This window comes from Salmo salar, chromosome 16 (assembly GCF_965601325.2).
Source record: "Salmo salar chromosome 16, fSalSal1, whole genome shotgun sequence".
Lineage (NCBI taxonomy): Eukaryota > Metazoa > Chordata > Actinopteri > Salmoniformes > Salmonidae > Salmo > Salmo salar.
Genome location: NC_138306.1, coordinates 1,088,361 through 1,110,025, shown reverse-complemented (window position 1 = coordinate 1,110,025; position 21,665 = coordinate 1,088,361).

The following is a 21,665-nucleotide window of genomic DNA, read 5'->3' as shown; positions in this document are numbered from 1 at the left end:
ACACCGACAACACACACACACACAACACACACACACACCGACAACACACACACACACACACACACACACCGACAACACACACACACACACACACACACCGACAACACACACACACACACTGACAACACACACACACACACCGACAACACACACACACACACACCGACAACACACACACACACACCGACAACACACACACACACACACCGACAACACACACACACACCGACAACACACACACACACACACCTACCACACACACACAAACACCGACAACACACCGACAACACGCACACACACACCGACAACACACACACACTGACAACACACACACACACACACACACCGACAACACAGACACACACACACACCGACAACACACACACACACACACCGACAACACACACACACACACTGCCAACACACACACACACCGACAACACACACACACACACACACACACAACACACACACACACCGACAACACACACACACAGACAACACACACACACACACACACCGACAACACACACACACACACACCGACAACACAGACACACACACACACACACCGACAACACACACACACACACCGACAACACACACACACACACCGACAACACACACACACACACCGACAACACACACACACACACACACACACCGACAACACACACACACACCGACAACACACACACACACACACCGACAACACACACACACACACACTGACAACACACACACACACACACCGACAACACACACACACACCGACAACACACACACACACCGACAACACACACACACACACACACACACACACACACCGACAACACACACACACACACACCGACAACACACACACACACACCACACACCGACAACACACACACACACACACTGACAACACACACACACACACACACCGACAACACACACACACACACACCGACAACACACACACACACACCGACAACACACCGACAACACACACACACACACCGACAACACACACACACCGACAACACACACACACACACACACACACCGACAACACACACACACACACACACCGACAACACACACACACACACACCGACAACACACACACACACGCACCGACAACACACACACACCGACAACACACACACACACCGACAACACACACACACACACACACACCGACAACACACACACACACACACACACACCGACAACACACACACACACACCGACAACACACACACACACACCGACAACACACACACACACACCAACAACACACACACACACCGACAACACACACACACACACCGACAACACACACACACACACCGACAACACACACACACACACACACACCGACAACGCACACACACACACACCTACCACACACACACAAACACCGACAACACACCGGCAACACGCACACACACACCGACAACACACACACACCGACAACACACACACACACACACACACACCGACAACACACACACACACACACACCGACAACACACACACACACACTGACAACACACACACACACACCGACAACACACACACACACACACACCGACAACACACACACACACCGACAACACACACACACAGACAACACACACACACACACACCGACAACACACACACACACACACCGACAACACAGACACACACACACACACACCGACAACACACACACACACACACCGACAACACACACACACACACACCGACAACACACTCACACACACCGACAACACACACACACACACCGACAACACACACACACACACACACACACACCGACAACACACACACACACACACCGACAACACACACACACACACACCGACAACACACACACACACACACTGACAACACACACACACACACCGACAACACACACACACACACACCGACAACACACACACACACACCGACAACACACCGACAACACACACACACACACCGACAACACACACACACCGACAACACACACACACACACACACACACCGACAACACACACACACACACACACCGACAACACACACACACACACACCGACAACACACACACACACGCACCGACAACACACACACACCGACAACACACACACACACACACACACCGACAACACACAAACACACACACACACCGACAACACACACACACACACACACACACCGACAACACACACACACACACCGACAACACACACACACACACCGACAACACACACACACACACCAACAACACACACACACACCGACAACACACACACACACACCGACAACACACACACACACACCGACAACACACACACACACACACACACCGACAACGCACACACACACACACCGACAACACACACACACACACACCGACAACACACACACACACAACACACACACACACCGACAACACACACACACACACACACCGACAACACACACACACACACACCGACAACACACACACACACACACCGACAACACACACACACACACACACCGACAACACACACACACACACACCGACAACACACACACACACAACACACACACACACCGACAACACACACACACACACACACACACACCGACAACACACACACACACACACACACACACCGACAACACACACACACACACTGACAACACACACACACACACCGACAACACACACACACACACACCGACAACACACACACACACACCGACAACACACACACACACACACCGACAACACACACACACACCGACAACACACACACACACACACCTACCACACACACACAAACACCGACAACACACCGACAACACGCACACACACACCGACAACACACACACACTGACAACACACACACACACACACACACACACCGACAACACAGACACACACACACACCGACAACACACACACACACACACACACCGACAACACACACACACACACTGCCAACACACACACACACCGACAACACACACACACACACACACACACAACACACACACACACCGACAACACACACACACAGACAACACACACACACACACCGACAACACACACACACACACACCGACAACACAGACACACACACACACACACCGACAACACACACACACACACACCGACAACACACACACACACACCGACAACACACACACACACACCGACAACACACACACACACACACACACACCGACAACACACACACACACCGACAACACACACACACACACACCGACAACACACACACACACACACTGACAACACACACACACACACACCGACAACACACACACACACCGACAACACACACACACACCGACAACACATACACACACACCGACAACACACACACACACACACACCAGCAACACACTCACACACACCGACAACACACACACACACACACACACCGACAACACACACACACACCGACAACACAGACACACACACACACCGACAACACACACACACACACACACCGACAACACACACACACACACTGACAACACACACACACACACCGACAACACACACACACACACACACACACACACCGACAACACACACACACACCGACAACACACACACAGACAACACACACACACACCGACAACACACACACACACACACACACCAACAACACAGACACACACACACACACCGACAACACACACACACACACACACACACACACCGACAACACACACACACACACTGACAACACACACACACACACACCGACAACACACACACACACACCGACAACACACACACACAGACAACACACACACACACACACACCGACAACACACACACACACACACACCGACAACACACACACACACAACACACACACACACACACACACACACACACACACACACACACACACACACACACACACACACCGACAACACACACACACACACCGACAACACACACACACACACACCGACAACACACACACACACCTACCACACACACACACACCGACAACACACCGACAACACACACACACACACCGACAACACACACACACCGACGACACACACACACACACCGACAACACACACACACACACACACACCGACAACACACACACACACCGACAACACACACACACCGACAACACACACACACACACACCGACACCACACACACACACACCGACAACACACACACACACACCGACAACACACACACACACACACACACACCGACAACACACACACACACCGACAACACACACACACACACACCGACAACACACACACACACACACTGACAACACACACACACACACACCGACAACACACACACACACCGACAACACACACACACACCGACAACACATACACACACACCGACAACACACACACACACACACACCAGCAACACACTCACACACACCGACAACACACACACACACACACACACCGACAACACACACACACACCGACAACACAGACACACACACACACCGACAACACACACACACACACACACCGACAACACACACACACACACTGACAACACACACACACACACCGACAACACACACACACACACACACACACACACCGACAACACACACACACACCGACAACACACACACAGACAACACACACACACACCGACAACACACACACACACACACACACCAACAACACAGACACACACACACACACCGACAACACACACACACACACACACACACCGACAACACACACACACACACTGACAACACACACACACACACACCGACAACACACACACACACACCGACAACACACACACACAGACAACACACACACACACACACACCGACAACACACACACACACACACACCGACAACACACACACACACACACACACACACACACACACACACACACACACACACACACACACACACACACACACACACACACACACACACACACCGACAACACACACACACACACCGACAACACACACACACACACACCGACAACACACACACACACCTACCACACACACACACACCGACAACACACCGACAACACACACACACACACCGACAACACACACACACCGACAACACACACACACACACCGACAACACACACACACACACACACACCGACAACACACACACACACCGACAACACACACACACACACCGACAACACACACACACACACACCGACAACACACACACACACCGACAACACACACACACACACACCGACAACACACACACACACACCGACAACACACACACACACACACACACCGACAACACACACACACACCGACAACACACACACACACACACCGACAACACACACACACACACACACACACCGACAACACACACACACACACTGACAACACACACACACACACCGACAACACACACACACACACACCGACAACACACACACACACACACCGACAACACACACACACACACACCGACAACACACACACACACCGACAACACACACACACACACACACCTACCACACACACACAAACACCGACAACACACCGACAACACGCACACACACACCGACAACACACACACACTGACAACACACACACACACACACACACACCGACAACACAGACACACACACACACCGACAACACACACACACACACACACCGACAACACACACACACACACTGACAACACACACACACACCGACAACACACACACACACACACCGACAACACACACACACACCGACAACACACACACACACAGACAACACACACACACACACACACCGACAACACACACACACACACACCGACAACACAGACACACACACACACACACCGACAACACACACACACACACACCGACAACACACACACACACACCGACAACACACACACACACACCGACAACACACACACACACACCGACAACACACACACACACACACACACACCGACAACACACACACACACCGACAACACACACACACACACACCGACAACACACACACACACACACTGACAACACACACACACACACACCGACAACACACACACACACACACCGACAACACACACACACACCGACAACACATACACACACACCGACAACACACACACACACACACACCAGCAACACACTCACACACACCGACAACACACACACACACACACCGACAACACACACACACACACCGACAACACAGACACACACACACACACCGACAACACACACACACACACACACCGACAACACACACACACACACTGACAACACACACACACACACCGACAACACACACACACACACACACACACACACCGACAACACACACACACACCGACAACACACACACAGACAACACACACACACACCGACAACACACACACACACACACACACCAACAACACAGACACACACACACACCGACAACACACACACACACACACACACACACACCGACAACACACACACACACACTGACAACACACACACACACACACCGACAACACACACACACACACCGACAACACACACACACAGACAACACACACACACACACACACCGACAACACACACACACACACACACACACCGACAACACACACACACACAACACACACACACACACACACACACACACACACACACACACACACACACACACACACACACACACACACACCGACAACACACACACACACACACCGACAACACACACACACACACACCGACAACACACACACACACCTACCACACACACACACACACCGACAACACACCGACAACACACACACACAAACCGACAACACACACACACCGACAACACACACACACACACCGACAACACACACACACACACACACACCGACAACACACACACACACCGACAACACACACACACACACCGACAACACACACACACACACACCGACAACACACACACACACCGACAACACACACACACACACAAACACCGACAACACACACACACACAACACACACACACACCGACAACACACACACACACACACCGACAACACACACACACACACACCGACAACACACACACACACACACACCGACAACACACACTCACACACACACACCGACAACACACACACACACAACACACACACACACCGACAACACACACACACACACACCGACAACACACACACACACACACCGACAACACACACACACACACACCGACAACACACACACACACACACCGACAACACACACACACACACACACACCGACAACACACACACACACACACACACCGACAACACACACACACACCGACAACACACACACACACACCGACACACACCACACACACACACACACACACACCGACAACCACACACACACACACACCGACAACACACACACACACACACACACACCGACAACACGACACACACACACACACCCGACAACACACACACACACACCGACAACACACACACACCGACACACGACAACACACACACACACACACACCGACAACACACACACACACCGACAACACACACACACACAGACAACACACACACACACACACACCGACAACACACACACACACACACCGACAACACAGACACACACACACACACACCGACAACACACACACACACACACCGACAACACACACACACACCGACAACACACACACACACACCGACAACACACACACACACACCGACAACACACACACACACACACACACCGACAACACACACACACACCGACAACACACACACACACACACCGACAACACACACACACACACACTGACAACACACACACACACACACCGACAACACACACACACACACACCGACAACACACACACACACCGACAACACATACACACACACCGACAACACACACACACACACACACCAGCAACACACTCACACACACCGACAACACACACACACACACACCGACAACACACACACACACACCGACAACACAGACACACACACACACCGACAACACACACACACACACACACCGACAACACACACACACACACTGACAACACACACACACACACCGACAACACACACACACACACCGACAACACACACACACACCGACAACACACACACAGACAACACACACACACACCGACAACACACACACACACACACACACCAACAACACAGACACACACACACACCGACAACACACACACACACACACACACACACCGACAACACACACACACACACTGACAACACACACACACACACACCGACAACACACACACACACACCGACAACACACACACACAGACAACACACACACACACACACACCGACAACACACACACACACACACACACACCGACAACACACACACACACAACACACACACACACACACACACACACACACACACACACACACACACACACACACACACACACACACACACACACACCGACAACACACACACACACACACCGACAACACACACACACACACACCGACAACACACACACACACCTACCACACACACACACACACCGACAACACACCGACAACACACACACACAAACCGACAACACACACACACCGACAACACACACACACACACCGACAACACACACACACACACACACCGACAACACACACACACACCGACAACACACACACACACACCGACAACACACACACACACACACCGACAACACACACACACCGACAACACACACACACACACACACACCGACAACACACACACACACAACACACACACACACCGACAACACACACACACACACACCGACAACACACACACACACACACCGACAACACACACACACACACACACCGACAACACACACTCACACACACACACCGACAACACACACACACACACACACACACACACACACACACACACACACACACACACACACACCGACAACACACACACACACCGACAACACACACACACACACCGACAACACACACACACACACACCGACAACACACACACACCGACAACACACACACACACACACACACCGACAACACACACACACACAACACACACACACACCGACAACACACACACACACACACCGACAACACACACACACACACACCGACAACACACACACACACACACACCGACAACACACACTCACACACACACACCGACAACACACACACACACACACACACACACACACACACACACACACACACACACACACACACACTGACAACACACACACACACACACCCGACAACACAGACACACACACACCGACAACACACACACACACACCGACAACACACACACACACACACACACACCAACAACACACACACACACACCGACAACACACACACACACACCGACAACACACACACACATACCGACAACACACACACACACACCTACCCCACACACACACACACACAACGACAACACACACACACCGACAAGACACACACACACACACACACACACACCGACAACACACACACACACACACACCGACAACACACACACACACACAACACACACACACCGAAAACACACACACACACACACACCGACAACACACACACACACACCGACAACACACCGACAACACACACACACACACCGACAACACACACACACCGACAACACACACACACACACACACACCGACAACACACACACACACACACACCGACAACACACACACACACACACCGACAACACACACACACACGCACCGACAACACACACACACCAACAACACACAAACACACACACACCGACAACACACACACACACACACACACCGACAACACACACACACACACACACACAACGACAACACACACACCGACAACACACACACACACACACCGACAACACACACACACACACCGACAACACACACACACACCGACAACACACACACACACACCGACAACACACACACACACACCGACAACACACACACACACACACACACACACACACCGACAACACACACACACACAACACACACACACACCGACAACACACACACACACACACACCGACAACACACACACACACACACCGACAACACACACACACACACACCGACAAAACACACACACACACACACCGACAACACACACACACACACACCGACAACACACACACACACAACACACACACACACCGACAACACACACACACACACACACACACACACCGACAACACACACACACACACACACCGACAACACACACACACACACACCGACAACACACACACACACACACACACCGACAACACACACACACACCGACAACACACACACACAGACAACACACACACACACACACACCGACAACACACACACACACACACCGACAACACAGACACACACACACACACACCGACAACACACACACACACACACCGACAACACACACACACACACCGACAACACACACACACACACCGACAACACACACACACACACCGACAACACACACACACACACACACCGACAACACACACACACACCGACAACACACACACACACACACCGACAACACACACACACACACACTGACAACACACACACACACACACCGACAACACACACACACACACACCGACAACACACACACACACCGACAACACATACACACACACCGACAACACACACACACACACACACCAGCAACACACTCACACACACCGACAACACACACACACACACACCGACAACACACACACACACACCGACAGCACAGACACACACAGACACCGACAACACACACACACACACACACCGACAACACACACACACACACTGACAACACACACACACACACCGACAACACACACACACACACACACACACACACCGACAACACACACACACACCGACAACACACACACAGACAACACACACACACACCGACAACACACACACACACACACACACCAACAACACAGACACACACACACACCGACAACACACACACACACACACACACACACACCGACAACACACACACACACACACTGACAACACACACACACACACACCGACAACACACACACACACACCGACAACACACACACACAGACAACACACACACACACACACACCGACAACACACACACACACACACACCGACAACACACACACACACAACACACACACACACACACACACACACACACACACACACACACACACACACACACACACACACACACACACCGACAACACACACACACACACACCGACAACACACACACACACACACCGACAACACACACACACACCTACCACACACACACACACACCGACAACACACCGACAACACACACACACACACCGACAACACACACACACCGACAACACACACACACACACCGACAACACACACACACACACACACACCGACAACACACACACACACCGACAACACACACACACACACCGACAACACACACACACACACACCGACAACACACACACACACCGACAACACACACACACACACACCGACAACACACACACACACAACACACACACACACCGACAACACACACACACACACACCGACAACACACACACACACACACCGACAACACACACACACACACACACCGACAACACACACTCACACACACACACCGACAACACACACACACACACACACACACACACACACACACACACACACACACACACACACACACACACACTGACAACACACACACACACACTGACAACACACACACACACACACACCGACAACACAGACACACACACACCGACAACACACACACACACACCGACAACACACACACACACACACACACACCAACAACACACACACACACACCGACAACACACACACACACACCGACAACACACACACACATACCGACAACACACACACACACCTACCCCACACACACACACACACAACGACAACACACACACACCGACAAGACACACACACACACACACACACACACCGACAACACACACACACACACACACCGACAACACACACACACACACAACACACACACACCGAAAACACACACACACACACACACCGACAATACACACACACACACCGACAACACACCGACAACACACACACACACACCGACAACACACACACACCGACAACACACACACACACACACACACCGACAACACACACACACACACAAACCGACAACACACACACACACACACCGACAACACACACACACACACCGACAACAAACACACACCGACAACACACAAACACACACACACCGACAACACACACACACACACACACACCGACAACACACACACACACACACACACAACGACAACACACACACACACCGACAACACACACACACACACACCGACAACACACACACACACACCGACAACACACACACACACCGACAACACACACACACACACCGACAACACACACACACACACCGACAACACACACACACACACACACACACACACACACACCGACAACACACACACACACAACACACACACACACCGACAACACACACACACACACACACCGACAACACACACACACACACACCGACAACACACACACACACACACCGACAACACACACACACACACACACCGACAACACACACACACACACACCGACAACACACACACACACAACACACACACACACCGACAACACACACACACACACACACACACCGACAACACACACACACACACACACCGACAACACACACACACACACACCGACAACACACACACACACACACCGACAACACACACACACACACACACCGACAACACACACACACACACACACACACCGACAACACACACACACACACAACACACACACACACCGACAACACACACACACACACACACCGACAACACACACACACACACCGACAACACACGACACACACACACCGACAACACAACGACAACACACACACACACACCGACAACACACACACACCGACAACACACACACACACACACACACACCGACAACACACACACACACACACACCGACAACACACACACACACACACACACCGACAACACACACACACACGCACCGACAACACACACACACCGACAACACACACACACACACCGACAACACACACACACACACACCGACAACACACACACACACACCGACAACACACACACACACACACCGACAACACACACACACACACACACCGACAACACACACACACACACCGACAACACACACACACACACCGACAACACACACACACACCGACAACACACACACACACACCGACAACACACACACACACACACACACCGACAACACACACACACACAACACACACACACACCGACAACACACACACACACACACACACACACCGACAACACACACACACACCGACAACACACACACACACACACACCGACAACACACACACACACACACACCGACAACACACACACACACAACACACACACACACCGACAACACACACACACACACACACACACCGACAACACACACACATACACACCGACAACACACACACACACACAAACACACACACACACACACACACACACACCGACAACACACACACACACACACCGACAACACACACACACACACACACACACACACACACACACACACCGACAACACACACACACACACCGACAACACACACACACACCTACAACACACACACACACACACCGACAACACATAAACACACACACACCGACAACACACACACACACACACTGACAAGACACACACACACACACCGACAACACACACACACACACCGACAACACACACACACACACACACACACCGACAACACACACACACACACACACCGACAACACACACACACACACACCGACAACACACACACACACGCACCGACAACACACACACACCGACAACACACACACACACACACACCGACAACACACACACACACACACACACACACACACACCGACAACACACACACACACACACACCGACAACAAACACACACCGACAACACACACACACCGACAACACACACACACACACACCGACAACACACACACACACACCGACAACACACACACACACACACCGACAACACACACACACACACACACCGACAACACACACACACACACCGACAACACACACACACACACCGACAACACACACACACACCGACAACACACACACACACACCGACAACACACACACACACACACACCGACAACACACACACACACAACACACACACACACCGACAACACACACACACACACACACACACACCGACAACACACACACACACACACACACACACACACACACACACCGACAACACACACACACACACACACCGACAACACACACACACACACACACACACACACACACACACACACACACACACACACACACACACCGACAACACACACACACACACCGACAACACACACACACACCGACAACACACACACACACACACCGACAACACATAAACACACACACACCGACAACACACACACACACACACTGACAAGACACACACACACCGACAACACACACACACACACCGACAACACACACACACACACACACACACCGACAACACACACACACACACCGACAACACACACACACACACACACACCGACAACACACACACACACACACCGACAACACACACACACACACACTGACAACACACACACACACACACACACCGACAACACACACACACACACCGACAACACACACACACACCGACAACACACACACACACACCGACAACACACACACACACACACACCAGCAACACACTCACACACACCGACAACACACACACACACACACACCGACAACACACAAACACACACCGACAACACAGACACACACACACACCGACAACACACACACACACACACCGACAACACACACACACACACTGACAACACACACACACACACCGATAACACACACACACACCGACAACACACACACAAACACACCGACAACACAGACACACACACACACCGACAACACACACACACACACACACACCGACAACACACACACACACACTGACAACACACACACACACACACCGACAACACACACACACACACCGACAACACACACACACCGACAAAACACACACACACACGCACCGACAACACACACACACCGACAACACACACACACACACAAACACCGACAACACACACACACACCGACAACACACACACACACACACACACCGACAACACACACACACACACCGACAACACACACACACACACACCGACAACACACACACACACACCGACAACACACACACACACCGACAACACACACACACACACCGACAACACACACACACACACCGACAACACACACACACACACACACACACCGACAACACACACACACACAACACACACACACACCGACAACACACACACACACACACACCGACAACACCCACACACACCGACAACACACACACACACACACCGACAACACACACACACACACACCTACAACACACACACACACACACCGACAACACACACACACACAACACACACACACACCGACAACACACACACACACACACACCGACAACACACACACACACACACACACACCGACAACACACACACACACCGACAACACACACACACACACACCGACAACACACACACACACACACACCGACAACACACACACACACACACACACCGACAACACACACACACACCTACCACACACACACACACACACAACGACAACACACACACACCGACAAGACACACACACACACACACACACACCGACAACACACACACACACACACACCGACAACACACACACACACACAACACACACACACACCGACAACACACACACACACACACACCGACAACACACACACACACACCGACAACACACACACACACACACACCGACAACACACACACACACACACACACACACACACCGACAACACACACACACACACACACACACCGACAACAAACACACACCGACAACACACACACACCGACAACACACACACACACACACCGACAACACACACACACACACCGACAACACACACACACACACACCGACAACACACACACACACACACACCGACAACACACACACACACACCGACAACACACACACACACACCGACAACACACACACACACCGACAACACACACACACACACCGACAACACACACACACACACACACCGACAACACACACACACACAACACACACACACACCGACAACACACACACACACACACACACACACCGACAACACACACACACACACACCGACAACACACACACACACACACACACACACCGACAACACACACACACACACACACCGACAACACACACACACACAACACACACACACACCGACAACACACACACACACACACACACACACCGACAACACACACACATACACACCGACAACACACACACACACACACACACACACACACACACACCGACAACACACACACACACACACCGACAACACACACACACACACACACACACACACACACACACACACACACACACACACACACACCGACAACACACACACACACACCGACAACACACACACACACACACCGACAACACATAAACACACACACACCGACAACACACACACACACACACTGACAAGACACACACACACCGACAACACACACACACACACCGACAACACACACACACACACACACACACCGACAACACACACACACACACCGACAACACACACACACACACACACACCGACAACACACACACACACACACCGACAACACACACACACACACACTGACAACACACACACACACACACACCGACAACACACACACACACACCGACAACACACACACACACCGACAACACACACACACACACCGACAACACACACACACACACACACCAGCAACACACTCACACACACCGACAACACACAGACACACACACCGACAACACACAAACACACACCGACAACACAGACACACACACACACCGACAACACACACACACACACACCGACAACACACACACACACACTGACAACACACACACACACACCGATAACACACACACACACCGACAACACACACACAAACACACCGACAACACAGACACACACACACACCGACAACACACACACACACACACACACCGACAACACACACACACACACTGACAACACACACACACACACACCGACAACACACACACACACACCGACAACACACACACACCGACAAAACACACACACACACGCACCGACAACACACACACACCGACAACACACACACACACAAACACCGACAACACACACACACACACCGACAACACACACACACACACACCGACAACACACACACACACACCGACAACACACACACACACACACCGACAACACACACACACACACCGACAACACACACACACACCGACAACACACACACACACCGACAACACACACACACACACCGACAACACACACACACACACCGACAACACACACACACACACACACACACCGACAACACACACACACACAACACACACACACACCGACAACACACACACACACACACACCGACAACACCCACACACACCGACAACACACACACACACACACCGACAACACACACACACACACACACCGACAACACACACACACACACACCGACAACACACACACACACAACACACACACACACCGACAACACACACACACACACACACCGACAACACACACACACACACACACACACCGACAACACACACACACACCGACAACACACACACACACACACCGACAACACACACACACACACACACCGACAACACACACACACACACACACCGACAACACACACACACACCTACCACACACACACACACACACAACGACAACACACACACACCGACAAGACACACACACACACACACACACCGACAACACACACACACACACACACCGACAACACACACACACACACAACACACACACACACCGACAACACACACACACACACACACCGACAACACACACACACACACCGACAACACACGACACACACACACCGACAACACACCGACAACACAAACACACACACACACCGACAACACACACACACCGACAACACACACACACACACACACACACCGACAACACACACACACACACACACCGACAACACACACACACACACTCCGACAACACACACACACACGCACCGACAACACACACACACCGACAACACACACACACACACACACCGACAACACATACACACACACACACACACACACACACACACCGACAACACACACACACACACACAAACACACACCGACAACACACACACACACACCGACAACACACACACACACACCGACAACACACACACACACACACCGACAACACACACACACACACCGACAACACACACACACACACACCGACAACACACACACACACACACCGACAACACACACACACACACCGACAACACACACACACACACCGACAACACACACACACACCGACAACACACACACACACACCGACAACACACACACACACACACACCGACAACACACACACACACAACACACACACAAACACACACACACACACACCAACAACACACACACACACACACCGACAACACACACACACACACACACACACACACACACCGACAACACACACACACACACACCGACAACACACACACACACAACACACACACACACCGACAACACACACACACACACACACCGACAACACACACACATACACACCGACAACACACACACACACACACACACACACACACACACACACACACACACACACACACACACACACACACCGACAACACACACACACACACACACCGACAACACACACACACACACACACACACACACACACACCGACAACACACACACACACACCGACAACACACACACACACCGACAACACACACACACACACACACCGACAACACATAAACACACACACACCGACAACACACACACACACACACTGACAAGACACACACACACACACACCGACAACACACACACACACACCGACAACACACACACACACACACACCGACAACACACACACACAAAACGACAACACACACACACACACACACACCGACAACACACACACACACACACCGACAACACACACACACACACCGACAACACACACACACACACACTGACAACACACACACACACACACACCGACAACACACACACACACACCGACAACACACACACACACCGACAACACACACACACACACCGACAACACACACACACACACACACCAGCAACACACTCACACACACCGACAACACACACACACACACACCGACAACTCACACACACACACCGACAACACAGACACACACACACACCGACAACACACACACACACACACACCGACAACACACACACACACACTGACAACACACACACACACACCGATAACACACACACACACCGACAACACACACACAAACACACCGACAACACAGACACACACACACACCGACAACACACACACACACACACACACACCGACAACACACACACACACACACACACCGACAACACACACACACACACTGACAACACACACACACACACACCGACAACACACACACACACACCGACAACACACACACACCGACAAAACACACACACACACGCACCGACAACACACACACACCGACAACACACACACACACAAACACCGACAACACACACACACACACCGACAACACACACACACACACACCGACAACACACACACACACACCGACAACACACACACACACACACCGACAACACACACACACACACCGACAACACACACACACACCGACAACACACACACACACCGACAACACACACACACACACCGACAACACACACACACACACCGACAACACACACACACACACACACCGACAACACACACACACACAACACACACACACACCGACAACACACACACACACACACACCGACAACACCCACACACACCGACAACACACACACACACACACCGACAACACACACACACACACACACCGACAACACACACACACACACACCGACAACACACACACACACAACACACACACACACCGACAACACACACACACACACACACCGACAACACACACACACACACACACACACCGACAACACACACACACACCGACAACACACACACACACACACCGACAACACACACACACACACACACACACCGACAACACACACACACACACACACACCGACAACACACACACACACCTACCACACACACACACACACACAACGACAACACACACACACCGACAAGACACACACACACACACACACACCGACAACACACACACACACACACACCGACAACACACACACACACACAACACACACACACACCGACAACACACACACACACACACACCGACAACACACACACACACACCGACAACACACGACACACACACACCGACAACACACCGACAACACAAACACACACACACCGACAACACACACACACCGACAACACACACACACACACACACACACCGACAACACACACACACACACACACCGACAACACACACACACACACTCCGACAACACACACACACACGCACCGACAACACACACACACCGACAACACACACACACACACACACCGACAACACACACACACACACACACACACACACACACACACCGACAACACACACACACACACACAAACACACACCGACAACACACACACACACACCGACAACACACACACACACACCGACAACACACACACACACACACCGACAACACACACACACACACCGACAACACACACACACACACACCGACAACACACACACACACACACCGACAACACACACACACACACCGACAACACACACACACACACCGACAACACACACACACACCGACAACACACACACACACACCGACAACACACACACACACACACACCGACAACACACACACACACAACACACACACAAACACACACACACACACACCAACAACACACACACACACACACCGACAACACACACACACACACACACACACACACACACCGACAACACACACACACACACACCGACAACACACACACACACAACACACACACACACCGACAACACACACACACACACACACCGACAACACACACACACACACACACCGACAACACACACACACACACTCCGACAACACACACACACACGCACCGACAACACACACACACCGACAACACACACACACACACACACCGACAACACACACACACACACACACACACACACACACACACCGACAACACACACACACACACACAAACACACACCGACAACACACACACACACACCGACAACACACACACACACACCGACAACACACACACACACACACCGACAACA